The 27,652-nt window shown below is 53.2% G+C and overlaps 1 protein-coding gene across 6 annotated transcripts in view; it reads left to right on the top strand.

The window, feature by feature from the left end:
• Positions 1-27,652, top strand: part of ADARB1 (adenosine deaminase RNA specific B1) — a 138,674-nt gene that overhangs the window by 9,113 nt on the left and 101,909 nt on the right. For 2 of the 6 annotated variants that reach the window (XM_053220447.1, XM_053220452.1), the window contains exons 1-2: positions 182-604; positions 1,156-2,028. The exons of 1 other annotated variant lie outside the window; for it this stretch is intronic. The gene's annotated coding sequence lies outside the window, so the exon portion shown is untranslated. Of the gene's footprint in view, positions 1-181; positions 605-1,155; positions 2,029-27,652 lie in introns of those variants that run through there. 3 more of the 6 variants (XM_053220450.1, XM_053220448.1, XM_053220451.1) reach the window with 3 other exon arrangements.

Genomic DNA, 27,652 nt, shown 5'->3' with positions numbered 1-27,652 from the left:
GAGGGGCCGAGGGCATTCCCTGCCCGAACCCTGCTTATTGGAGCAGCTGGGGGGTGGGCAGTAGCCCCCGACCAGCTGTTGATGGGGGGGCGTGGTGGAGGCAAGGTTGAGGCGTGCAGGGCCCGGCTCTGCACCCTTCCGGATGGCGGGAAGGCTTTGGGGGGAGGGGGTGGTGGGGTGCCGGGGTGCCAGGGTGAGCGGGAGTCAGCAGGGTCTGGCGGTGGGTCGAGTCCAGGAGATGAGGAGACCGGAGGGATTAAGAAGCGCCCTTGGAACTCCCTGGCTTGCCATGATGCTCGGTGGCAGAAGGACCCGAGGTGAAGGGTCTTCACTTACGGGCGTCATTTCACAGCGGGTTCTCTTCGAATCTGCAGTTTGCTCATCCCTTGGTGTGCGACGTGCAGAATGTTAATATCCTTCCGTGTGATCAGGAGCCTGTGTACCATGTTGTTTGTAAAACACAGACAGGTGCACGTGTGGATGCTGCCGTGACACGGAACGGTCCGGAGCTGAGAGTCCCGGGTACCTAGTTATTCCTCATGAGTGTTACCTTGAGCGTGGGTCACCTCTGTGTTTCAGACGGGGAACTGATGTAAGGGGCTCGGTAAGTTCTGGGAGAGCCGGGTGGTGTTGGCTAATGCATATGAAGCTCTCCCGTGTGTCAGGCATGTCGGAGCGAGCTTGATCCAGCCCGCTGCTCGTGATGCTCTGAGGGGGCTCCCCTTCTGTGGAACTGTCCTCACCCTCTCTCTGCTCCACATGCTCCTGCCCCGGGCCTCCTTCCACCTGTTCCTGACCGTCAGCCAAAGCGGAGCCCTAAGTGGGGAGGATGGGTCTATCACTCTCCTGCTCGGAGCCCTGCAAGTTCCCCCATCTCAGTCCCCCCAGGGGCCCGCTGTCCCCTCTGGTCACCCCTCTGGCTGTGGGGTCTGGGCTTCACCCCTCCACACCCTCACCTGTCACCCACTGTGCCCTGCTGTCCCTCCGAATCCATTCCTCCTCCCTCCCATCAGGCTGCCCTCTGAGCAGAAGCCTCCGGAAGGCGGGGGTCTTGCTCTGTCTCCCTCCTGAGGGCTCAGAACAGTGCATGGCAGAGAGGAGGCAGTTGTCAGTGTCTGCGGACAAATGACTAACGTGTTCTTACTTTCTGCGCAGGTAGGAAGTGGCGAGCCGATCGAAGCTGTTTGCCTGCCTCCCGCACTGCCCCTCCCATGCTCCTGTTGTACTCGGTGAATCAGTCATCTATTTATGCCCCGTATGTCTGTGTTATCTCCAGATTTTTGTGCTTTTCTTCGTAGAATAGAAACATTTACAAAACATTCAAAATTATTCTAAAACCATGACGTACGGTAGAGTAAATGAGTCTGTTGCGAACAGGGAGCCCTCAACCTACGAGAGCAGCTGTGTCCTGCTGCTGCCATTTGAACCCCGGAGGGCAGCCCTACAACTGAAAAGCATTCTCTTAAGTAATAACCGTCAGAGACGTAACGGATATAGCGACGTTGTGACAGAAATGAGAATAGGAGTAATTCTGGGAGGTTTCAGAAAGGCAGCCAAATACGATGAAAAACACCTGACTCGGCGGTGAAGGCTTACTTAACCGGTTTAAAACCTGGAGAGAAGGCGGCTTGTAAGGTGCTTGGTGGAGGAGGAAGCGAGAGTGTCCCGGAGTGTAGGAAGCTGGGGATTTCGTCCCGGCTCTGCCTCTGAACTTGCTGGGCCATCTGCTTCCCACCCTGCCACAGGCTCCTGGAGTGGAAAACAAGGGCGGTCACGTTGGTGACTTCCAAGGTTTGTTCCATTTCTAGGAGACTCTCGTATGCAAGAGTAAAATAATAAATTCTGAGGGTTTCAGGGGCCATTCAGCGAGCTGTTGAACAAATGTTTATCCTAGAACCTGTGTGCAGTCCTGTGTTGAAAGTGGGCAATGTCCCGTCCCTTCGCGGCTGCTACGGTCCGCCAGGGGCTAGCGCCTGGCACAGAGTATCCTGTCCCCCCGCTCTGGACCAGGCAGCTCTGCTGAAAGAGGTGAGGTGTGGGAGGAGGGGGGGGTCAGGTGGCAGCATCTCGGGGGTGGAGGAATGGGTTCTGGCTCCAGGGGATTCCCTTGTTCCATTTTCTTAGTCTTAGGGGACTAGACTCTGTTGGTTGTCTGGAACTAAATTGAGCGAGGATTGTTTTCAGGTGTGTAAGTCTAAAGCTTATCGTACAGATCATTCCATGGGAGGCAGTATTGAGTCAGCCCCCCTGCCGTGACATCATAGAGTTAGGAAGTGAGCTTGTTAACGTATCTGTTGGTCAGGCCGGGGTAAGTTTGGAGCTTGCCTCGTATTCTGTGCCTTTCTGTGCAGACTGCACACACAGACCCAACTTCTTTTTCTTGTTTCTGCTCGGCGTGCGTGAATTCTCTGGCTCTCTGGGTGTTCTCGCGCTTGGTTCTCCTGAGGAGAGGGATTTACTCGAGGACACGGGTGGCTCTCCACCCTCTGCGTGAGGCCAAGGAGCAGGCTTCCTGCGGGGCCGCGGGCCCCCTCTGCCCACGCTCACCCCCCCACCTGGCACCCGGCTCTCCTCCATCTCCATTTCTTCTCTTGTGGGGAGTTGGTTCTGCCGGGCACCTGCTTTGCCAGCTTTCTCTCTTTTGAGGCCAGCCTTTGTGTCGGTCGGTGCGACCTGCCTCTGATGTGTGCCGGGGCTGTGTGAGGGCAGGGCTTCTGCCTTAGGAAGGGGGGCTCACTCAGGGGGCGTCCTCAGGTAGAGACGGGGAGTAGGGTCCTGTGTGAAGCGCTCACTACCCGAAGACTGACGGACAATGGTGAGACTTCACTCAGATGCTTCACGTGGTCTAGACCTGGGCTCGATCTGAAGAGGGACCTACGTGCTCAGGCCACCGTCTACAGAGCAGCGATTTGAGGGGTTACGTCTGCTCTGTCCTGGCGATGCGTGACATCAGTCGCGTGAAACTGTATGTTTATTAGTCTGGATTGTTTCGAATTTGATTCTTTTTCAGAATAGGAATCTACCCCAAATAATAGTCCAACAGAGTGGTCGCTCTTGAGTCCATGATCTGCGCTGGCTTTTACGGTATGTTTCTGGCGTAGCACGGTGCTGTTGGGCGGGCCGCCTCTTTTGTGGTTGGCAATGCACTAAAACTTTACTTTCACCGAAAAGTTATCTAAATGTTTCAAGGGCCTCGTGTAGTCATTTTTTAGGTTAACAGTTTCAGGGCTGTCGCGGCACATGCAGTAAACTGCGTCAGCTGGAAGCCGCTTTGGGAGTTGGGGCTGCAGAATCTTAATCCAGGAAGATGTGCAATTCATGGGAACGAATCATAGGAATTCGGAGCAGTGATAATTTGGGGTCAGAGAGTTCAACCTAGATTTGACCATCACCGAAGACCTATGGAAAAGTCACTCCCATCACCTTTTGGCTGGTTTCGGCAGTGGTGCGAGGGAACGCCCTCTCAGGACTGCTGGCTGCGTGTCCTGAGTACGTGGTGCAGTGTCACCCGAATGTAGCTCGCGCTCTATTCACTTCTTGTCACTCCTACTCTGGGGGTTTTCCCTCGTTAACGTTTTTTGTGTCACGCAGTAGAGGGCTTTCACCCACATGCACATGAACGAGTGACATCGTTGATCGTTCTACTATGAAGCTTTCTATTCTTTGATTTTCTCCCTCTGACGAAACTGTGAGCGGCCTGATATTTTCATAGAAAGAGCTGGTGTTGCGCAAACCGGCAGAGTATTCTAGAGGGAGCGGAGAGTGCCGTGTGCGGTGTCCCCCAGCTCCCCTTAAACTCCCTGTGTGGGGGGAGGGCCGGGCAGGGAGAGGAGGGTTTGATGAACTTAGGTGTTTCTCACCGCCAGCCCTTGCTGTAGGAAAGGGACTTTTCTTCCTTTAGTTCCCAGACTTTTGAGCCGGGACCACCCTGTGCAGGGTACGTTGGGTTCCTGGGACCGAGCCCGGCTGTGAGTGGAGGAGCCAGGATGTGGGCGAGCCGACCGGTGTTTCCCAGTCCCGCTGATCGTTGGGAGAAGCAGTGCCGTTGCACGTGCGACCCAGCTGTCTGGGGGTGCACCTTTCTGAGTGCTCTGAGGGGACGCGCTCGGGAAATAACAGGTGGGAGAAGCTCTGTGAGGAGGGTTTGTTGTCTTTTGTGTATAAGCAGCTGTCATGAGATGTACCCTCTGTAGACAAGACAGTTCAGTGACTTTCACAAATGTCTGAGTTGTGCAGCCTGTACCACAGTCCGGTTTTAAATTTTTTTCAAGTTTTCTTGGAGAGAGAGGGAGACAGAGCGTGAGTGCGCACGCCTAAGTCAGGGAGAGGCAGAGACAGCGAGGGAGAGACGGAATCCCAAGCAAGATCCGCAGTGTCAAAACAGAGCCCGATGCGGGGCTTGAACTCACAAACCTGAACCCAGACCAAGAGTCGGACGCTTAACCGATTGTGCCACCCAGGTGTCCCACCACAGTCCAGTTTAAAAAAGTTTCCGTCACCCCAGAATGTTCCTGTGTTTGTGTTAATTCCCGTTCCAGCTGCAGGCCTTGGCAGCCACTGATCTGTCTCTACAAATCTGTCTTTTCTAGACATTTCACTTCAATGGAATCATTGCAACAGGTAGTCTTTTGGGTCAGGCTTCTTTCCCTTAACGAGGTTTTTGGGGTCTGCCCATGTTGTGGAATGGATCGATACTTTGCTCCTGTTACTTGCTCGGTGGTCCTGCCTGCGTGGATCCAGCACACCTTTTCTGTCCCTTCGCCGGGGCTGGGCGTTTGGAGTGTTTGCACGTTCCGACTACTGTGAATAAAGCTGATCCGAACATTAGCAAACACGGCTTTGTGTGGATATGTGCTCGTGTGGGTGGGGACTTCGAAATGGGGTTTAGGATAAAAACATTTCACTGTTACGGACAATGCTAGTAAAGACCATTTGCTAGATTTTAGGTGGCTTGCTCATTAGGTCTGTCTCTGTGCGCTGAGCTTCTTGAATCGCATGAACCTTTTACTTCCAGGGTGAGATGTCACAGTCCTAATGCTGAGCGTCGGCTACTAGGGCGGCTTATGGTGACAGCCCTCTGTGTCGGGCCCCGCAGATGAGCTCTTTCCCATCATTTGACTGTTTATTTCCTCCGCCTGAGGAGATCAGTGCTGTGTGCTTGGGCACGAAAACACCCCATTCGGCCTGCGGATCCCCATGTGCCCGGTGCTTCGCCCCAGCATTTTCCCTTCTAGGAGTCTAGCTTGAGGGCGCACCTCCAAGTCTATGGAAACACATATGGAAATGACCTCCGTATCCATGCAGGTGTGTCGACCACAGTGCAAAGTGCCACCTGCAGGACGGTACGGCCTCTGTGAACTGATTCGAGGTGATTTCCAAGACCCAGGGAGCGAGCAAGGCCCGCGGCCAGAGGGTGCTGTGCTCTGTCCACCAGGAAGAAGGGCCGTGGGAAGACATGGGCGCGTCTGCGCGTTCGTGCCAAAGGGAACGGGATGGACGAGCCGGAGCCAGGGGCTGGACTGGTTCCATGGGGGTGGGTGGGAGAGGCTGGGAGGGACAGGGGAGTGGACTCGGCTGCAGGTGTGGGGGCGTGGTGCCCCTCCAAGCACACTGCTCAATACATCCTGACTCTGGGAGCCACCGCGCTGTTTACACACCCCCAAATGAAGCACATTAACTTCAGCCAGGAGGTGGGGGGCGCTAAAGTGGAATACACACAGAAGCAAACGTCAGTGTCCCCACCAATGACAACGGAGCCACAGGAAAAGGGACGGGAAGAAAGGTGGCAGCCTCATCTTGGAAGACGGCATTTTGGCTGCGTTCTGTGAGGCCGAGGGCTGTACAGAACCGTGCTTGTCATGGGGGTGAGGTTCGCAGGGTGAACCTACTCTGTGTGCACCCAGGACTGAACAGGTCGTCCGTCTGGGTGGGCGACCAGAGCCAGGTCGCAGTGTAAACCCACGGTCTCTAACGTGTGCACATCGGGATAGGTGTGTACGGGGACGTGCAGAGATGGATGTGAGCACGAGGGTTACACGCACGTGCCCTGGGTCTCCGTCCCCTGACAGGCCCCAGCAATGGCGAGCATGCCCAGATATCATCCTCCGATAGGAAGGGACAGGTGCAGCCAGGACACCTGGCTGTGCAGAAAGTAAGGAGGCGCTCAGAAAGGGTGGGGTGTGTCGAGAGGGCACGGGGGCCCACCCCCAGCAGCAAAGATGGCCAGAGTTGAGTCAGTCTGAGCGAGGAAATAAAATGATGATAGGATCGGTTTATAATCCATAGACTAGAATAAATACCCACTACTCTGTACTGATATAAATAAATAAGTGAATAAAGAAGCAAATAAACGGGGGGAGAAGGAGCAGCTCTTCCCGACAGAAGGGTTCTAATTCGTGTAGAAAGAGTGAGGACGTAGAAAAGACAGTACAGCAACGATTAGTTTAGGTGAGACTCAGGGATGGGGGCTGAGATTAGTGGGTGAGAGTTTGAGGAGAAACAGGATATTTGCCTGGGCTCTATCTCTTCCCCAAGTTATTTACTTATTAAAAAGGGAAAAATAGTAACTTTAGAGTGGAGAAAGCCAGCGGACACCAGCTAACCCAGGTGACTCAAGTTAACGTCACCTGTGGTAAGACAGGTCGCCATCATATAGCCCAGATGCCCCACGGGCGCATCATGTGTCCAGTGTTCTTGCCACAGATGCGTAATCACAGCACTTTCACCAGGAGGTAGTGGACCCCGGAGGAACACCTGACCTGTGCTCTTCAAGCGTCCGGGTCCCAAAGGACAAGGAAGGCTTGAGGGGTGGTGGAGGCTCAGAGGAGTCTGGGGGGACATGATGGTGAAGCGCACCGTGGGTTGTGGATGGGCTCCTGGCACAGAGGGGTCTTCATAGGAAAACGGGTGAAATTCAGATGCAGCTCGTGGTTGAGCTAATAGCGTTGCGCCGGGATCATCTGCTAGCTTAGTAATTTATCAGTGATGCCGTAAGACGCAAACGTTAGGAGAGGCTGAGCGAACGACAGGTGGGCACTCTCTGCTGTTTCCGGCTTTCCTGTAAGCCTGTAGTTTCAAAACAGGAAGGTGAAAAAGCGCATAACAAAACATGACGAGACACCTGTGGCGCTCAGGGTGAGGATGGGGCCACCTCCTTGATCCTCCCACCTGGTCCTCCCATCGTCTGAGCTGCCATTGGGGATTCAGAGTTGTATCCAGTGGGAAACCCTCTCCTTCCATCTTACTGGGAATTCTGGTGGCCTTGAGCCCACAGTGCAGCATTCTGGAGCTGTGCTTTCCACTCCTGGGGAGAGGGGCAGGGGGGTTGCGTCGGGATCACCTGGCTCCAGTGGGAGGCGGCGCTGTGCCCGGGAGGTGGTCGGGGCCCTGGCTGATGGGGACACCGGAGGCCCATATCGGGGATTTCACGTGGCTACGGGTCTTTTCCTGGGTCTTTTCCTACGTCTTTTCAGTTTATTATTTTTTTCCTGTGAGCGATTTTAAATGTTTATATGTTAAAATGTATTGGACATTTCCTTTACGATCTGGGCTTTGAGTCCCGTCTGAGCACACTTGCCCTGCCTCAGGAGCATTCCTCTTTCATTTCTTGTGGCCTCTTGTCCTCACTTAGCTCATTAACCTATGTGAAATTTGCTTTCATATGGTTGGAAGTGAGGTGTGACATTTCTGCAGCTGGCTAGCCGGTAGCCTACTGCTCCCCGAGCAGCCTGCCCTGTGCCCACGGTTACCACGTGCTGAGTGGTTTCTCCAGTTACGCTTCTAATGGCTTATTGCTGCCGTGCAGGGAGCCTCTTGGGTTTGCATGCCGGTTATGCGCACAGCTTGCGATCGTGTCTCGTGTTTTCTAGGTGGGGGATCAAGTTGTGCAGGTGATGCCGTTTCTGTCTGATCTTTGTACTTTCCCCTCGTGCACTGGCTGGGGCTCCCGGTGCCACCTCAGATGTACTGCTCGCACGGCAGTGATGGTCAAGGCGCCCCTCTTGCGCTGGCTTCCGCCCGGTGTAGACGCTCGTGTTTCATCACCAGGTGTGGTATTTGCTGTAGCTGTTTTGTGCACACCCTTTATCTAGGTGAGCAGGTCACCTTCCTCCTTGGCTGAGAGTTTTTTAAAATAAGCTTTCTCGTGAATAGCAGAATTTTGTATGCTTTTTCTGCATCTGTTGAGATGGTTGTATGGTTTTTCCTGTCTAATCTGTTAATGTAGTAAATTTCATTAGTAGATTTCTTGCTGTTAAACATTTCGTTCTTTACTTTCAACACATTGAAAGTTAAATTTTCTACGTATCGCAAGGCCTTTTCCTTTATCAAAAAAGTCCTTCCTCCCCTCAGCCCCCCAGCTTTTTACTTTTTTGGAGTATAGTTTACATACTGTAAGGTGTATGTAGTGCTGTGCTGGTAAATGTTTAACAGCTGGCTTTCTGGAGGGAGGGGGGAACGTAAAAAGCCCTGATGGCTAGCATTTGCCAGTTTCTGTGGCGTAAATGTTCTCACCATTGCTTGTTTCAAGCTACCCAGTGAGCTGTCAGCAGGCTCCCCAAATTCCAGAAAATGTGATAGTCCTCTCTCCTTAGCTGCTAGGGGCTGGTGCCAGCTACCACTGAAACCCGGTGCAGCCTGGTGACCCTCCCGGCTGTGTGCGATCACCTGACCATCTCCGACATCCACCCTGAGGCTTCCTCATGTCCGTCCAAGTCAGCTCTCCTGCCTGCCTGGGGTAGCCGCCGGTCCGACCTTGGTCACCATCCTGTCCTTGCTCCTGGTGTGACCTTCACATCATTCTTGTTTTCTGTTCTGTGCATTTGCAACTCTGTGTTTGCCTCTCGGAGCTACCTGTTTATAGGGAGTAAAACGTAGGACTCACAGTGACTTTTATCGGAAAGGTGACATCTGGCCCATGGTGGCTACTGTAGCACTAACTGTATTAGAAGGGCAATGTTGGTCCCATGATAGTAAGTGTCTTATAATCTGAGGGGTTGGTAGCATCTTATATTCACGGAGCTCTCCGTCTTCCCCCGTATAAACTGAACCTGTTTTCCGTCACGTATGCAATCATTTGACCGGTAGCTTTTCAGCACCTACTGTGTGTCAGGCCCTTTGGAGGCCAAAGGTGCGGCAGAGAATGAATAAAGGGTGTCTTTCTTCACGGAGCACAGGTTCCCACGTACCTTTAAGCTGCATGTTTTTCCAGTTTGACTGGCCTTGCCGATTTTCTCCTCACTCAGACCTCCGCTTGTCTTTACCCCTGGTATTATCTTAAATCACCCTTAAATCAGTGTGATTTCTTCCACTGCTTGATTTCAAAATTCCCTGCTTCAGTGTTAGTTGGTGTTTAGCCCAACTACTTATATGATTATTTCTGCTTTTATTAAACTCTCATGATGAAAAGGCAAAGGAACTGGATTTGGTGGTGTTACATCAGGAAAGGTTAATTTTTGCAAGGGCTGCGATGGTAGAGTGCCTGCAAGGGTTCGTGAGACAACACAGGTGCGGGGACCGTCATCTGAGGAGGAGCTGTGGGTGGCTCATCACCTTCGGCTGCAGCTCTCTGGATGCCAGCGGGCTGATTCCCTCCCAGGGTGGTCTCTGTCTGGCTCCTGAAGGCCTCAGGGCGCGTGGGGCTGTGCCTCTGGCAGCCCGCTGGCCCCGAGGGATGGGAGTCCGGTTCCCAAGCACCATATGGCGTGTTGGGCATTTGTTCCACGCTGTGTGGTCAGGTGGGAGTGGAGGAGATCAAGGATGCGAGTCCCCGTTCTCCAGTGGACCCTCAGCCCGGGGAGAGTGGCGGGTTTGCCTGGGGGAGAAACGTCTAGAGGCTCTCCCCCACCCCCACCCCCATGAATTTAGCCGTCATGGCGGGTAGGCGGGCTGGAGGCAGGTCAGGGGACCTCCGAAATCCATCCGCTCATTTTAATAAGAGAAAATAGTTCCGTTTTGTTTATTCAGATAATTAAAAAGCCCTTAGAGATCAACTTTGCTCATTCCTTGGGGAGGATATTGGGAAACAGTGTGAAAAGCACAGTGTGGGTGGGTCTTGGCTCCTGGCCCCTAGCATTCTCTGGTGCACAGAAGAACCTTTGGCCTGCTGGGCCCGTTGGCCTAGAAGGTGTGCCTGGCCCTCAGCCGAGATCCAGAGGCAAAAACACATTCCCTTTCCTTGCCCTGGTCTCGAATGACACCTGACTAGCCGGGTGTCTGTCGAGGATGGAGGGACACCTCGGAGGCTCTTCCTTTTCTCCTCAGCCAACTTCGACCTCATGGAAGGGACCGGCTGAGCTGGCCCCCTACCCCCCACCCCCCTACCTCTGCCATAGTGCATCTGGCTGCTGAGAAGGATTGGAAAGAGGGACATCAAAGATGAAAGAAAAGCATCTTCGTGGGGATAAATATTATCTTTTTCTCAGTATAGTTGCACTTTGGAATTTAATCTTTGAAAATAATAATTATGGGGACTAAGTCTTTTTTTTTCAACGTTTATTTATTTTTTTTGGGACAGAGAGAGACAGAGCATGAATGGGGGAGGGGCAGAGAGAGAGGGAGACACAGAATCCAAACAGGCTCCAGGCTCCGAGCTGTCAGCCCAGAGCCCGACGTGGGGCTCGAACTCACGGACCGCGAGATCGTGACCTGGCTGAAGTCGGACGCTTAACCGACTGCGCCACCTAGGCGCCCCAGGGGACTAAGTCCTGATATGAGAGTTGAACCCTTAGAGATAACCTTTAAATCTTGGAATGAGAATTCAAGAGCCATCATCTGAAGTCATTTTTCCATTGTTGGGCTTTTGTTAGATTTTAACAAATGGGTACATCTTCTTTATCTGTACTTACATTTGTAAGCCAGAGTGATACTCTTGATGTCAATGGAAGAACAAAACATCTTTCTTTAAGTGTTAAAGTACTGATCACAGTAGGGATCGTCCTAAAACACAGGTAAGGTGGAGGGAATCAGTGAAGCTCTGAATATCTTAAGTCTAACTTTACCTGAATAATTATTTAAAAAGCCGTTTTGATAAATAAAGCCTCCTGATCCTATAAAATATGAGTAATTCATCGTCATGCATTTTTGCATTTTTTATTTCTCTTTCTTAAAGGTAGATCTCAGGTCCTGAGATGTCAAAACTACTATCACGTTTAGTTTTTTAGGGCCAAGGAAATCTTTATCTTGTTTTCTCGCACCGACAGGGTAATCTGTTACTAGGTTATTGAAATCTTTTGATGAGTCTCATATCATCCCCCAGCCCAATATTTACGCAGTAAACAATGAAAACCAGGAAGCCCACGCTCTGAGATAAGCAGGGTTGCCAGAGGAAGGAAGGGGCATGGCTCCTGCCACACTGTGGGGGCCACATGCCCACCTTCACGTGGTTCAGGCCACAGAGGAGCCTGGCGTGAACCATGGCTGGGGGGTGCTGGGGTGCTGAGCGGCTGGCATGCTGTGCCGGGCTGTCCTTAGCGGTCCCCAGGTCCCAGGGGGAAAGCGTCGTGAGAGCCGGGTTTCGGCTGCAGGGACCCTCTCGCAGCACTAGGCCCGGGTGCGCCAGCCGCTCTGTTCCCATCTGCTCACGCTCCCTGTGGCGGGTCTCCAGAAGGGCCTGCTGACGTCCCTTGTGGGTGGAAGGGAGACGTGGGCATTCTGTGTGTGCTGAGCCCTCCCAGCCACGCTGTTGCTGTTCTCTGACCTGGTAGTGTTTTCCTGCCACCTCTTGCATTTTATTCTGTGGTTCCGGAACTAGTCCTAGTCCCGTGTGGCGAGGGTCAGGGTGGTCGTGATCGGAGGCTGAAATCTGTCATTGTGTGTGCACAGCGGTGTCTGAGCGGACCTGCCTGTCTCTTGGCCTGGGCTCACCCCGCTTCGCCGTGTCTTATCCCAGGAAGAGGCCCCTATACCAGGGGCCTGGAGGACGCACAGGCAGCCACATCTGGGGGGTGTGGTGGGAGGGGTCTGCTGCAGCAGGAGTCCGGCAGGGTGATGAGGCCCAGAAGGTACATGCTACCGGCCGAGACCTGGATTTTTATTTTTTATTTTTATTTATTTTTTATTTTTTTAATGTTTATTTATTATGGAGAGACAGAGAGAGACAGAGCATGAGCAGGGGAAGGGCAGAGAGAGGAGGCGACACAGAATCCGAAGCAGGCTCAGGCTCTGAGCTGTCAGCACAGAGCCCGAGGTGGTACTTGAACCCACGAACCGTGAGATCAGGACCTGAGCCGAAGTCAGGTGCTTAACTAACTGAGCCACCCAGGTGCCCCAAGACCTGCATTTTTTAAGTTATGGGCCAGAACTTAATTATTCTGTGTCCTCCTGGCTGTAACTCTGGGCACTTATCTCTTCTCTGCCCTGATAAGTACCTGGGGGTTGCGCCTCCTGTCCGTGCACAGCTGTGGTATAGTAGGGGCTTAAAAAATGTTTGATAGGGGCACCTGGGTGGCTCAGTCAGTTGAGTGACTTCAGCTCAGGTCATGATCTCGCTGTCTGTGAGTTCGAGCCTTGCATCGGGCTCTGTGCTGACAGCTCAGAGCCTGGAGCCTGTTTGGATTCTGTGTCTCCCTCTCTCTTGCCCATCCCCCACTCACACTCTGCATCCCTCTCTCTCTCTCTCTCTCTCAAAAATAAACACAAAATTTTTTTTAAAAGTTGAGGCTCTTTTGAGAAATAAAATACATCAAATTATTCAGAAACATTCTTTACAACTTGATGCACAGCTGGATTCGAGTGCAGTGTCCAGTGTGTATTCTGAGCCTCACTAAAGACCCACGGTCTCAGCTTCCGCCAGGCTGCCCGTCCTGACTCTTGTCCAGGGCAGAGCTTCTCAAGTGCCGAGAGCCCAGTATAGAGCCCGGGCTCATTTGTCGTCTGGAGTTACCTTTATGTTCGGAAATCTTTAAGTAAAATTTTGAAAAGCTTTTATTAACGCCCCAGGATGGTTTTGAATTGTGGATTTGGGGGAAAGTGTATCTCTGGTGTTTTGGTGCTGTGCTGTGTCCGGCTGTGTCTCAGCTCCACACCTGTGGATCCTCAGGACCCTGTCCTGGTGGGCGACGTTCACGTGGCTCTTCTCTCCTCCCTGCCAGTCTTTCCCGAGTGCCCCTCGCCTGGGGATGGGGGGAGAGGGTGCAAGTAAATGACTTGTGGAAGTGACTTTGTGGAAGAATCACTCCTATGTATCTAGCAGTACATGCACAAAGGTGACCTGAGGAATCACCGAGTCAGGACCTCCACGTGGGGGACGGCAGACGGTGGTGTTCATGCTGGGGCTTCCCAGCTCGGATGCCTGCCCCCACTGTCACCACCTACTTGATTGTTCTGGTTGGGTTTTGGCCTCCCTGTCCCTCTGAAATGACTCTTGTGAGTCACCAGTGACCTGTCTTTGTCAAGGTCAGTGGCCACTGTCCTGTCCCTGTCTTGCTCAGGCCCTCAGCAGCATCTGACAGAACTGCCTGAGCCACCTGGTCCCCCAGCCCCCACCTGCCCTTGGCCCAAGGGCCACACTCCCCACCTGCTCTGGGTGCAGATGCCTCTCCTGCCTACTTGCCCTGCAGCCCCAGCCCCTGCCCTCCACTCTGGAAGTGGGGTCACGTGCACCTGCTCAGAGCTGATCCCGGCCCATCCCTGCCTCCCACTGCCTCCCACGGGGGCCTGTGACCATTCTCACTCCTTTCTCCCGCCTTGCTCACTGCACGAGGCCTGCCAGCTCCTCCAAATCTGTTCCCGTCTTCCCCCGCTGATCCCCCTCTCTGAGCCCCAGGAGCTCTTCATTGGCTTTCCGGGGTCCAGACTTGCTCCTGTGTGGTCCACCCTCATGGGGTCACTGCAGATATCCTTCGAGGGGCGCGTCCCATCAGGTAACGCCTCCTTGACCCCTTCCAGTGACTTCCTGTCATGATGGGGAAAGTAAGTTCCCTTAGGAAAAAGTGCGCAGGCCTTCTCCCTGGGTGATTTCCCTCCATTTTTCCTGTTTGCCGATCTGCACAAATGGAGACCCCTCCCCCCCGTTCTTCCTGTGGGGGACTGTCATCTATCTCCCAGGTGTTTGTAAGGCTGCCACCTGCCTGTCTCTGGGCCATCAGCTCAAATGTTGTCTCCTTGGCGAGACTGTGTCCCCGTGTTGTCCTTGTCCACGTCACCCCGCTCTATAAACACTCGGCGTGGCCCTGTCTGCCGGTTGGCCTACGTGTTGACTCTCCCTCTGCCCTGGAACACGAGCTTTTGGAGGCCAGAGGCAGTCATGATCGCTGCTGTGGATCTGGGTCTGTCGCAGGCCTGTTCATAGGACTTGTGCCCACGTTTCCGTGGCCTGTGTTTGGGTCAGGGTTGGTTTGGCAGCGTGTAGCAGAAAACCTGGCTGGTGTGGTTTTCCATTCCTGGGCTCCTTGTACCAAGAAGTGGACAGTCTGGGGACGGAACAGTGGTTTCTGGACCTTTCTGTCTCCAGTCTGCTGTTTCGTTCTCATGCTTAGCTCCTCGGGTCTTGTGGTGAATTCTGACTCCAGCCTGATGTTCCGTAGAAAGGCAGGGAAGCAGGAAGGGGCGGTGTCTCCAACAGGAAGGCATTTCTGGAAACCCCCAGCATGTGTCTCATTGGCTGGAAGAGTGCTAGAGCCACCTTTGGCCACTAGGATCTGGGGCAGAGTTTGTGCAGCAGAGTCAGGCTCTGTGGGGGAGGGGTCCTGGTACCTGACTGCCGACACTTCCCGCTTCTTATGTCTCAAGTCCACACCATAGACAGGTGCGTGGAGATAGCTGCAGGCTCTGTTTCATACAAAAATAATTGCAGAGTGGGGCTGTCTGGGGCTGGGCGAGCTCGCCAGTCTTGTACCTCAAACCAGACAGACTTAACCTACCTGGTGACTCGGACGGCTGGCGGCAGGTGTGGGGTGTGCTTGGCAGGGACAAGCCCCTTCTGCGCAGTGACCTGAGGGCACGGTCGCTGTGGGTGGGCCCAGGCAGCAACCTGCGCCAGGAACCAGGCCTCCCTCTGTAGGGAGGAGGGAGCGAGCTGGGTTCTCACCGCAGGGCACGAGAGGCGGGGGGCCCCTGCCACCCCCGAAGTGACTTTTGCCGTGTCTGTGGAAGATGCCTGGACAAGAGCCCTCTCAGGCTGGGCGGCTTGGGAAGGCAGGCGCCGCCCGCTGTCTGCCGGGGCCCAGCCTCACACAGCTGCCCCGGGGCCAGGAGGCGGCAGACCCTCCTCCAGAGGAGCCGCTCTTGTATTCGCCCACGTTTCGCAGCCTCTTGCGTGGTTTCTGAGGTCGCCTACGCGAGGGAGAAGCCCTGCCCCGCTCGAGGGCAAACCCAGAGCGGCTGGGGAGAGCCGGGGGGAGCTCGCCTGGGACTTGGGACGAACCTTCCCCACGGCTCAAACGTCCCCAGGGCGCTTCCTGTTCAAGTCCAGCTCCTTTCCCCCGGGTTTCCTGCAGGGAACCAGCTGTGAGGATGGACTTTCCCCGCCTTCTCGGCAGTGCCTGTAGGTCAGGAAGAACAGAGGGCGGGCCCGCGGTTCCTTGCGAGCCTTCTCCACCCACGCGAGGCGCTCACCAAAGGGCTCGGTGTCGCTGGAGCTGTAGGAGGCAGATGTGGCCAGAGGGGGCTGCGGGCGCCGCAGGTGGTTGAGCCGCCTTCTGAGCAAGCCGTGGTGGGGTATGGGCTGTGAAATCAGAACTGCCGTTTGGAAGGTTCTCCGCGGCGCTGGCTGGAGAGCGGGTGCGGGTGTGGGCGTAGGTGTGAGTGTGGGTGCAGGTATAGGTGCGGGGGTGGGGGTGAGTGTGAGTGCAGGTGCGGGTGAGAGTGTGGGTGCGGGTGGGGAGGCCGCTGTCCGGGCGGGCGATGAAGGAACAGGGCGGGTAGACGGCAGTCCCATTGCGTGGGGTTTGGCCTGCGTAGCCGCGTGGAAGGCGGAGCCTTTGGCCGGACAGCGCCTATAGGGAACAAGCTTTGGGGGTGGGGGCGTGGACGTGTCCACTCTGACAGGCGGTACGGGGGGGGGGGGGGGGGGCGGGCACGTCTGCTTTTCCGTCTCCAGTTCCCCTTGGGCTCCGGGGCCCAGGCCTGCCAGGGGGCACATCGCACTCCCCCTCCAGTCTGGTGTCTCACAGGTGTTCCTGAACATCTGGAACCAGCTACTGTATTTTCCTTAATTTCCTACCCCTCCTTCTCACAGTGAATGTCACCGACTCCCCCCCCTCCCCCCCCCCCCCCCCCCCAGTTGCTGGAAACCTGGCAGCTTTTCCTCGGTGTCACATCTAGTTCCCTGCACCTTTTGTGCCTGCTGTCCCATCCATTCTCTACCCAGGATGCCTGCTTCTCCATGTCTCCCCTCGGCCCAGGGGCCCCAGGCCACCACCATCTGTCCTTTGCCCTCAACAGAAGCCTCCTGACCCTCCTGGGCCCCAAGTCTTGCCTTGTGCTCCCGGTGCCCTTCATGCAGCAGCCAGAGCCCACTCTCTTGCCCTGCACTTACAGGCCCTTAGGCCTGACCTTGGGCGCAGTAAAACTGTACTTACTCCTTACCCACAGACACCGGGCTTGACTGCCTCCCACCTGTTTCCAGCCTCCTCCCTCTGACTGCTCTCCCCGCGTGCTCCAGGCCCCCAGCCTCCTCCCTCCAACCGCTCTGTCTGCTTGAGTTCAGGCCCCCGGCCTCCTCCCTCGACCTCTCTGTCTGCTTGGGTCTAGGCCCCCGGCCTCCTTCCTCTGACCGCTCTGTCTGCTTGAGTCTAGCTCCTTGCGTCTTCAGGTTCTTGTATATGCCTCGCCTGTTGCCACCTCGTGGCTTTCCCTGTGCTGCTCTTCCTCTATCAGATGGTGGCCCCCACCAATGAGATGATCCAGACCTGCTTATCTGTAGGGGTATCCTCTTGTCTTCAGTTGAGAGGCAGCTGAAGGAAGTGGGCATCTGCCTGGACTCTGGAACCAGACTGTTGGTCTGAGCCATGCCAACCCCACCTCTCACTGTGTGACCCTGACATGTTGTTTGACCTTCTGGGCCTTGGTTTCCCGATCTGTAAAATGGGGATACTAATACCTCCCTCATTACTGTGAGGACTGAATGATCATGTGAACCATGTGAGACAGTGTCTGGATAGTAAGAGCTAGACAGGGCACCTGGCAGAGCCCCTCAAGATGGGTGAGTGTCCAGGAAGTCAGGAGCTGGTCACCTTATCCCTGAGCCTTGCTGCCTTTGCCTTGGAGTTGGAGACACAGCCAGGTTACTCTTAGTGTTTTAGGCCAGACGGGGCATCTTCCTGTAGAGCAGAAATGATTGGTCTCCAGTATAGGGACATACTTTTCCCCAAAAAACACATACCCAAGTTGTTTTACCAGTGGGCAGGTAGAGCTGGAAATGGCTTCTCCAAACTGTAGAGATAAAATTGGATAGATGCTTGGGATTGGAATTAAACCTTGGATCATCTGATAGGAATTTCCATGGCTTCTGTTAAGGGTTGTTAATTCAACATAACTGTGAGAGAGAAGTGGTAGGGATTGGTGACCAAGAAAGTGTAATTTCCTGTGGGAGAGCAGCCTTTTCATTATTCCTTTTATGTCAAATAAGGCTATAATTGCTCATCCTTTAACGCAGAGAGTAAAACCTGTTAAATTTGGATTTTTCTTTAGATTGGCCTTTAAGCCTTTAAAAAATAATTTGCCACTTATGTTCAATGCAAGTCACTACTGTATCACTTTGTATAAATCAAAGCATAATTACTAAACACAGTGTGCATTCTAGAACATAGTGTTTGTTCACACATGCTGTTCTTGTTTTGAAGATTGTTGAATTTGGTGTTTCTGGAATGCTCTCTAAGGCTGGCATGTCTTTGGTTATGAAGGCCCCATAGCCGAAATAATGGAGTGTCCATGTGTGACGATGGACGAGAGACTTCAGAGAGGGTGTCTGTGTGTTGATGGTTGTATTAGATTAACTTCCAGAAACTACTTTAGGCTTTGTCCCAGGTACTGCCTAAAAATATTGGTAGAGAGGTGTTCAGTTGTGGGTTTATAAAGATAGAAACGTATACAAATAGCATAAAACTTGTGTGAATGTAACTCAGGCGAACTTCTAATCTTCCCTTTTCCAAACACGTGCTTTACCAAACCTCATGTTCAAGATTTAACAGAGATGTTTTAAGGGGAACCTGGGCGTCTCAGTTGGTTAAGCGTCCGACTCCGGCTCAGGTCATGCTCTTGTGGTTTATGGGCTCGAGCCCCATGGCGGGCTCTGTGCTGACAGCTCGGAGCCTGGAGCCTGCTTCGGATTCTCTGTCTCCCTCTCTCTCTGCCCTTCCCCCACTCATGCTCTCCCTCTCTCAAAAATAAACATTAAAAAAATTTAAAGGAGATGTTTTAAAAAAAAGTCACCTTTAAATTGTAAAAATGATTTAACATGTACAAAAATAAAGCAGCATTTGATGACTATGTGAGGTTCTATACATCTGCTCTCTGGCAGCAGATGTATAGTTAAAATGATACTCCAGGGTTCTTGTTGGGCTGGGATGGGAAGGGCGGCCGAGTGCGCATGCTGTGGGTTTGGGGATGCCTACTGTCATTGTGCTGGCTTTGTCACCTGCTGTCCCCAAGTCAGATGCAGCCACCAGCTCCCGTGAGCACTGCCAGCTTCTCCAGAGCTGCAGTGGGCGGGAGGCCCAGCCTCTGCCTGTCACCCACCGTACAGAGAAACACTTTGCAAACTACCTGATCATTTTTTTGACTTTATAAACGTAATGAGCCAAAATAAAGGTAAAGTATCTTCTAATTCCCAAGGTAGAGGTGTAGGTACCCAAAGTTCCTAAGTCCCGTCTTGAATTCATCAGGATGTCGCCAACTTCTTTCAGTCTGTACATGGAATTGCAGGAGGTGTGACCTTGCTTTGTGGCCACAGGCTGCAAACCAATGGCGGTGGGATTCTCCCTTTTCTGGATCCATTTCTATTAGTGAAGTCAAGGAGCGGAGGCAGGGGAGCCCTGGCGCTCTGTGTCCACGCCGGGGGTCGTGGCTGCGCTGGACGGGCGCCCTACCCGAGGACCAGCTGCAGGGCGAGCGGGATGAGCATGGCCAGCAGGTCCAGAGGGCCAGGCGCGGGGTGCGGGGTGCGGGCTGCGGCCTTGAGCTCAATGCCCGGCAGGGGCCGGCCCGCCGACGAGTTGCCGTCTGGGATCGCGGTCGGGGTGGGTGCGGTGCCCATCGGCTCCATGCAGGTCTGCGCGGGCAGGAGCAGGGTCACCAGCAGCAGCAGCAGCGCCGGCGTGGGCCGGGTCGCCATGGCTGTGCGCTCGGGGCGCATCTCCTTGCCGGTGCTGGTCGCAGTGGCCGCCGCTCGGCAAGTCTATTCTGTAGGGTCCTCTCAGGGTCCCCTTTGGTGGGGTCCGGTCTGGCCAGCCGCACCCGGCCAACTCCCGCTGGCGGCTGTTAACCGTCGGTCCCGGGATCCCGCCCTGCCCGCGCGCACCCGCGCCCGCGCGCCCTGGAGCCAGCGGAGCGTGCACGTCTGCGCTGTGCCCTGCAAGCCCGGCTTCCTCCCACGCAGCCCCTGGCCCGGGCCGCGGAGCTGCTAAGCTGGGACTCCGAGGACGCGGATGCCCCTGGCGTGTTACAGCATTCTGCAAATCCCTGGGGTCAGTGCTTTCTGGGGACATCGGAAACCTTTCCTCCTGCGGTGTGCACACAGAGGTTTTGTTTTAAAAACCTTGAGATTATGGTATCTTTTTCTTAAATATGCCTGTGATGTAGCTGTGACTTTTTGTTGTTGTTGTTGTTGTTGTTGTTAATGCTTCTCCCAGGTTTTACTCATGTAAGACATATACTTCCTGGACTGCAGTTTGGAAGGAAAGCATTTCTTAAGTAAACCGGGGACTCTCGCTTTTGGACGTTAGGATGAACTCTACCATCTTTGAAACTGTACATTTTTTCTCCCCAAGCAGAACTCTTATGAACATTTCCAAAAACTATGTACTTCATATACAGACATTTGAATTTTTAATTTAAATTAAATAAAATTTATTTGTTTTTCAAATAAGTAAGCTCTGCACCCAAGGTTGGGCTCAAACTCATGACCTTGAGGTCAAGAGTCGCATCCTCCACCAGCTGAGTCAGCCAGGCAGGTGCCCCCAGACACGTGAATTTTTCGAATGTCCATTATGAACCGAAGTCTTTGCGGATCGTTAGGTGGGAAAGAGCAACAGAAGCAGCCCAGGGAGAGTCGTCACATGTGCTGGGGTCACACAAAGCTGGGGCTTGGCCAGATGTGGTTTATTTATTAATTCTACGCACGCGGCGTGCTTTTTGCTTATTTCTGTTCCACATCAGAATCGTTGGTGTATCTTCCTTACTTGGATTTGGCCTCTACTTGTAATCAACACAAGGGTCTAAGATAGTTCTATGTGTTTTAAATTCTAAAAGTATGCATATCTTTGGAAATAATTGTGCAAACAGTTGAAAATGAAAGGTTTAGGCTTCCTCCCCCATCCCAGTCACTGCAGGTAGCCCCTCCCATTACACCACCCCGTCAGTATCCAGTGGGAGAAGTCCATTCACTTGGAACAAGCTTGGGGTGCTGGTGTCAGAAGAAGTTGGATTCAACGTAGGTACAACTGGCTTCTTCCGTTAAGCATATTTTTCAGATGTGTAACTGCACGTTCCATAAAAGAGCACACAGGGGCCGCCTGGCTTCCTCAGTCAGTTGAGTATCTGACTTCGGCTTGGGTCACAATCTCATGGTTCATGGGCTCGTGAGTTCGAGCCCCGCATCAGGCTCTCTGCTGGCAGCGCAGAGCCTGCTTTGGATTCTCCGTCTCCCTCTCTCTCTGCCCCTCCCCTGCTCATTCTCTCCTTTTCTTTCTCTCTCTCTAAAATAAAATAAACATTTAAAAAAAAGAGCACATAAAAAATAAAGAGCAAGGGCCCCTTTCTAGGGCCGGGCAGGAAATGCCCCAGGTGAGCCTGGAGCACGCGTAGACCCAGACAGGAAGGAAGTGCCCGAACAACACAACGCCACCTCGATGGGCGTGTCAGGGGGGACACAGGAGCCGCCTGAAGGGGTTCCCGGCGGCCAGAGCTGGATCAGTCCCAGCAGGAGGGAGGGCGTGTTGGATTATAGCCCACCGTGTAAAATACACATGCACGCGTCCAGACTGACATCAGCAAACGATCCAGGCACGCTCTGATACTCAGACTGAGTTTCTTCTCCGAAGGAGGATCCCACATCGTCTACGCGGCTGCTCCGTCCCCGGGGGGCCGAGCCCACCTCCCCACTCCTCAGGCGCGGGCTCTGCATGGCGACTCCCTTCCACAGGGGGCAGTGGGGGGAGGGAAGGAGTCACGTGGATGGGGACAGCCGGCAGACACACCTCCGCCAGGTGACCACGGCCAACATCAACAGTGACAGGCCGTGCTGATGGCACCCGCCCGGGCCGGGTGGGAAGAGACGGGCACTTCCCCCCAACAAGCCGCGACCCCAGTGAAGTCACGAGAACCCATCATGCCGCTCCCACTGGGGGACATCCCCCCAGATCCCTGACTCGTCCTCCTCGACACTGTCAGGGTCATCAGAGAAACTGTCACAGCCCAGAGGAGAAGCAGAGGGATGGGATCAAGGTCACGTGGTGTCCTGGACGGGGGCCCCAGGACAAAAGAAGGACATCAGGGGAAACTGAGGAAACCTGACTCTAAGGCTCATTAGCTTAGTTAACAATAAAGTGTTAATATTGGCTCATTAATTATAACCAATGTACCGTGTTAACGTAAGAAGTTTATAAAGGGGGAGCTGGCTGTGTGTCATCTCAGTTTCTCTTTAAGTCTAAGATGGTTTTAAAAAATAAAGTCTCTTTTAAAAGAAAGTGTTTTTAAAGAAGCTAATAATTCCTTAGAAGCTCCTTTTGTGTGCTCATCCTCTGCCCTAAGTATCGTTGACTTTTGTGTTAACTGTCCCCTTGGTTCTCCTTGTAGATTGAACACTTTTTTTTTTTTTAATTTTTTTTTCAACGTTTTTTTATTTATTTTTGGGACAGAGAGAGACAGAGCATGAACAGGGGAGGGGCAGAGAGAGAGGGAGACACAGAATCGGAAACAGGCTCCAGGCTCTGAGCCGTCAGCCCAGAGCCTGACGCGGGGCTCGAACTCCTGGACCGCGAGATCGTGACCTGGCTGAAGTCGGACGCTTAACCGACTGCGCCACCCAGGCGCCCCTAGATTGAACACTTTTGTTGGGTATTCTAAGCAGCATATCCTTTGGTTTTGCCAGACAGACTCCACTCAGCAGTGAGGGCCCCTGGGCAAGGCTGGGGTCTTAGTGACCGCAAGTCCAGGGGCTTCCCTTGCAGGGCCCTCCTGGCCAGTGTCCTCGCACATCTGTTAGTGTTTTAACTTGAGTCACTAGGCCTGCTGCCACCCGTGTCCCCCCCCCCCCCCCCCCACACACACACACATGCCCTGTCCCGGGAGGCCTTGGAAGGCCTTGGGCACCATTGTGATCTGGCTGAGAGGAAGTTGTGTTGGGTTGCATTTCGTGTTGGTTTAACGGGGTGTGCATCTGTGGGTGTGGTTACTTCCAGGTTAGGTGCTGCCCAGGTGTTGGAAGTTTGCATTCTGTGGTTGTCCCGTGCAGCGTGGGGTGTGAAGGAGCAGGGCCAGAGGAGAGGGGCCCTTGCCCTCTGCACCTATTTACCTTGGGACCCCAGGGAGGTAGAGTCCAGAAGAAGAGGGAGGACCAGGGCAGGGGCCAGCCTGACTGCTTCTGGGAGACGTGGGTAGTAGGGGTTGCACCAGGAACAGAGGTGTTTCTCAAGGAGGGGTTCTCCGAGAGCTTCGAGATGGGACTCCCGTCCAACTGGCTCGCAGTCAACCGCGGCAAAGTTGAGATGGTCTGTTCTGGCCGAGTTGGACAGACATGGCATTGCAGGGGACACCGTGAGGGGCTCAAAACAGAGAAGTGTGGGTGGGGTGAGCAGGGGCAGGGCTGTCCCCATGAGCGCCCTGGAACCTGCCCCGGGTCCTTGCTCAGCACGCTCGCTGCCCCATACTCGCTCCTGCGCGTCTTCTTGAGGGGACTGCTGGCTGCCGGGAGTTGTGGTTTTTATGACATTAACATAAAGTTGGTATTTTTTTCCTCGGGGGGAAATAACCCTGGATGCAGTACACATGAGTCAGACCCCAGGGTTAGCGCGGAGACAAAGCGAGGGGACGTGGGTGTCGGGTTCATGTCCTTGGTGATTTTCTGTTATGTTTTAGGTGCATCTTTGGTCCTTTGAATTTTTGATATTTGACTGTGTCACTTGTGATGTTTTAGAGATTTGGTCTCATTTTGGCCTTTTCAGTGTGATGAAAAGAGATAGATGGCCTGGTTTCTCTATTTTCTTCAGGTGCCCCCTTACAGTGTCAGTGGTTCTCAGGTCATAAATAACTGAATGTATTTTAAATGAGACCACCTGTAAGAGTTAGGCGTAAGGAAATCTCGAATCATTTGAACATTGTGCAGATAAAAAAGCAGCCTAACATTGCGCTGTTCCTACCCTTGCTCCTAAACTTCCCTCGTATGAGTACACATTTGTGGGTTGTACGTGTATTTCGAGAACTGGGCTCCTTCATGACAACGTATGGGGCTGTGGGAAGGTGCAGGAAGGACCTGGTAGTGTGGCCTGCTGGTCTTCAGAAGTGCTAGAAACCCACCACGTGCAGGCCTTCTGACCTTGTGGGGTGAGTTTTCCTTCCACAGCGCGCCCATGTCTAGGAATTTTGGCTGAGATCAGCCTCTGCTTTTTCGGTCTGGCTTGCACTGTTGTCTCTGTTCTGTGAAACGACTGTGCAGGGGGGGTCACCGGTCTGGCTTGGAAACTCTTCCGTGAGAAAAAAGCCACCTTAATGTCATTTCACGTTTTAGAATTCCTTGCTTCTTGAGTTGTTGATGAAGTTGTTCTAAGATTCTCAAGTGTTACCGGTAGGATTTCAAGCTTTCAACGCCGTTGCCTTTCGTCTTTTTCTTTTCCACGGTGCCTTTGATTCCTTTGCCTTTATTGCAATTGTATCCTGTAACAACAGGCTTACTAAATTCCTTTTTTTTTAAGTTCCCTTTTTTCACTTGGTCACGATGCCTGCTGATTTTAAAGCCCTTTTATGATATTTAACCAAGCTCTCTGTGTTTAGTGTGGGTTGTGGTCATGTTCATTGTTGCAGCCTAGACTAATGTATTGAGTTAAATATAGGCTGTCAATTAACTAACCATTCTGAACGTGTTCATTATCGTTTCTCTGAGGCCGTCCTAACCATGTGCACTAGAGACAGGTTTGTGGATGTGCATACCATGGTATCTGGGTTGAGCTTCCCAGCCGCGCGTCTCCACGTAAAGTCAGGGAGAGCCCCGGGGAAGCCGAGGGCATTGGGTGTGTTTGCCGTCTGTCCCTCTTTTCTCTCATCCTTCTAAAAATGAGTGACTTGGGAATTAGTCAAAACAACAAATTAGCCAAAAGTGAATTTTCCCAGCAATGTAAAAAGAGTTTAGCCTGCTCTACTCTTACAAGCCCGGTTTGGTGCTGAGGTGGATTAGGGTCCTTCTGGTGGAAGGTACTCCGAGCCAGGGGTGTGCGCGATGACAGGCCCCTCGTAAGTGGGAGGCGCGTGGCTGGAGGCAGAGCGGGTGTGACACATGACTGTTGGGATACTGAAGTAATGAAATGGGGTTCAGGCGTCCATTTTGTATTTATTCCAAATTCCAATAAAAAAGAAACGTTTAGCCATCTAAGTATCTCTTTTTCAGGACTCACAAACGTCAGTTGTTCAGTTTGTTTTAGATGGAAGTTCTGTTTTTGTCTGTGAAAGAAGTCTTATCCACGGTTTCAATGTGGGCCGGAAGGGCGAAGACGTTGAGGACCTAGCCCAGCGTGGTCTTGGTGCTAATTTGTCCTCCCCTCACGCTGTCCTCCCTCAACGCTGTCCTCCCACAGCAGGATGAGATACTGGACGCCGAGGCCCCAGGGCAGGGCAGGGCAGAAGATGTGCAGTTTCATTAAAAATTGTAAATGGGACCCTAGGGGCGCCTGGGGGGCTCAGTTGGTTAAGTGTCTCAACTCTTGATTTCAGCTCAGGTCATGATCTCGAGGTTTGTGAATTCAAGCCCCATGTAGTTGGTCTTTGTGCTGACAGCTTGAAGCCTGCTTGGGACTCTCTCTTTCCCTTCCCTCTGCCCCTCCCCCGCCTCAAAAATAAATAAACTTAAAAAAATTACAAGGGGGATCCTAATGTTCTTACCAGCCAGGTTGAGGAGAGGACATGAGGAAACAAAAGCATAAAATGTGGAATAGCCTAGGTAAAATGGTCTGTTTGCAGGATACTCAGGAAACCCTAGAGAGAGTCCTGTCCGATGGAACCTTCCGCAGCAGTGTGCTGTCCCGTACAGTGGCCACCACGTGGGACCGCACAGCCTCAGAATCAGCGGTTAAAAAAGCTCAAATAATAAAAACTAGTTAAGGCAGCAGAAATAAAAATGTAACCTACAAACATCAACATAACTTTCGTACTCACAAACATAACCAGTTAGAAGGTATTTGGGGGAGGCAGCCCCATTCACAACAGCAACAAAAGAGAAGCAGTACTCACGAATGAATGTAGTAAGTAAGAGCTGTTGAAAAGTGAAGACCGTTCGGAAACTTCTTGAGAAAGACACAAAAGGAGCCCTGAGCAGAGGGAGGGCCCCATTCTTGGTTAGGTTGTCACGGCATCATTGCAATGGCACTTCTTGACCAGCTTAATGCACACATTTAATGGGGTCCCCATAAAAATATGAATGCAACAGGAGTCATTACTTCCCTGGATCCTAAAATTGACATGGAAAAACAAGCATGCACGGATACCCAGAAACGCAGAAGAGAAAGGCTGGGGTGGGGGGGAACATAGCCCTTCCAGACTTTAAAACACACCGTAAAGCCCCTCGACGTAAAGGAGCATGACGATGGCGCGGCCAGTGTGGTAGGCGGCTCTGGAACAAGCCCGAGTACCTGTGGGAACGTAACGTACGATTCAAGTGGTATCTCCGATTGCCGGGTCCCAGGGGACTTTTTCAAAGGGACTTTGGGACAGCTGAACACCGTTTTGTGAGACACAGCGTCGGGTGTCTGCCTCACGCCACGTGCGGGAATAAGCGCCAGGCGGGTCAGGGAGCTAACTGTACAAGATGAAACTATTCAAGTGTTTGACAAGAACACAGCTGCATATGACCTGTGTGTTGGGCGAGGCTTTTAAAAGTATAGCTGAACATTCAGGTTCACCCAAAGAAAAGATGGTCGAAACGGACTGAAAATATACGACGACAGTGAAAAACTGCCCTACCTGCACAAACCAGCAACAGAAGAATCTACGTAAAGTCAAAAGACGAAAGAATTGGTTGTGAGAAAATTCTTGGTGCTGTGCCACACATATTCAAAAATCTTGGGGGAGCAAAGACCAAAATCCTGTAGGAAAATAGGCAAAGGCACAAAGAGACGTGCACGTGTGCACTTGCGCACACTTATGCGTTCACACACGTGAAAATGGCCCTTCAGCGTCCCTGAGATACGGGTCTTCGCTCATCACATTGGCGAACAAGCCACCTCTTGAAAGCCGTCACCAGTGCATGTGCCTAATCAGAAATGACGTGTGAAACAAAGCAGGCGGGTGTCTTCGGCTCCTTGGAGAGTGTTGACGTTTCTGGCTGTCAATTTCTGAGCCTACTCGCATGCGGTGTTCTTTCAAGTGGACTTGACGAGAAAACCACAGTTCTGCCCCTAGACACCTTAGGGTGTGGCGCTAACTGCGTGGAGGCAGGGGGTTTTGGGGAACTTGCCAGGTGTCCTTTTAGCTCCCTCACTGGCCCTGTGGTTCCTCTGGGCTGTTTCTTCTCTCCTCCGAACCCCACCACGTCTCATCCCTACACCGAGGGATTGTTAACTCTGGGGATGTCTGCCCTGCTGCCTGTTTTCTCAGGGTGTCCCTGTGTGCATTTTGGATGTCCCAGCCCATTTGACAGGCAGGTGTCTGAGGGAGGCGAGAGCTCGGTGAGAAGGCAGTGCTCTGTCTGCAGGCCGTGCGGTTGTGGCCCCACTGCACCATCACAGGCTGGGTCACCCACCTTAGTGGGACCTGCCCTTCGGTGGCAAGACCAGTCGTGTGCAGGCAGTGCCGAGAATGTGGGCCTCGTGAAGCCGGGGTCTGTCTTGGGGATCTGGACTGAGGAAGTCAGAGGGAGAAGAGGAGAGACACACAGGAGGACCTGGAGAGCAGGGCAGAACCCCTGCTCTGGGCTGTGCCGGAAACCAGTTCCCGAGCCACAGGCCTGGCCCTCCCACCTCCAGCTGACAACAGACACCCCCTGCCGACAGTAGAGTGCGTCCTCTGCTCCCAGGTTTTTGTTAAAGGCTGAATTGTTTTAATTTAAAACCTAATTGTGTGGCTCCCAGTGTGGATCTAAGAGCACATGGTCCTTTCCTCTGCTCGAGTGCGGTCTACACAGAGAAGATAGCCTCGCGGGGGCGAGGACGCGGCGCGAGCGCGAGTCCTGCCTCCAGTCCTCTTGAGTCCAGTGGGGCACGAGGGGTGGGTCCCAGGCCAAGGCCCCTACAGGCTGGGAGGCGCTCACCTGCTCGCCGGCGGGTGGACGGGAGGGTCAGCGTCAGCCCCGCCA

Source organism: Acinonyx jubatus, chromosome C2 (genome assembly GCF_027475565.1).
Source record: "Acinonyx jubatus isolate Ajub_Pintada_27869175 chromosome C2, VMU_Ajub_asm_v1.0, whole genome shotgun sequence".
NCBI lineage: Eukaryota > Metazoa > Chordata > Mammalia > Carnivora > Felidae > Acinonyx > Acinonyx jubatus.
The sequence above is the reverse complement of the archived record's forward strand: the minus strand, read 5'-3'. Positions and strand labels throughout refer to the sequence as shown.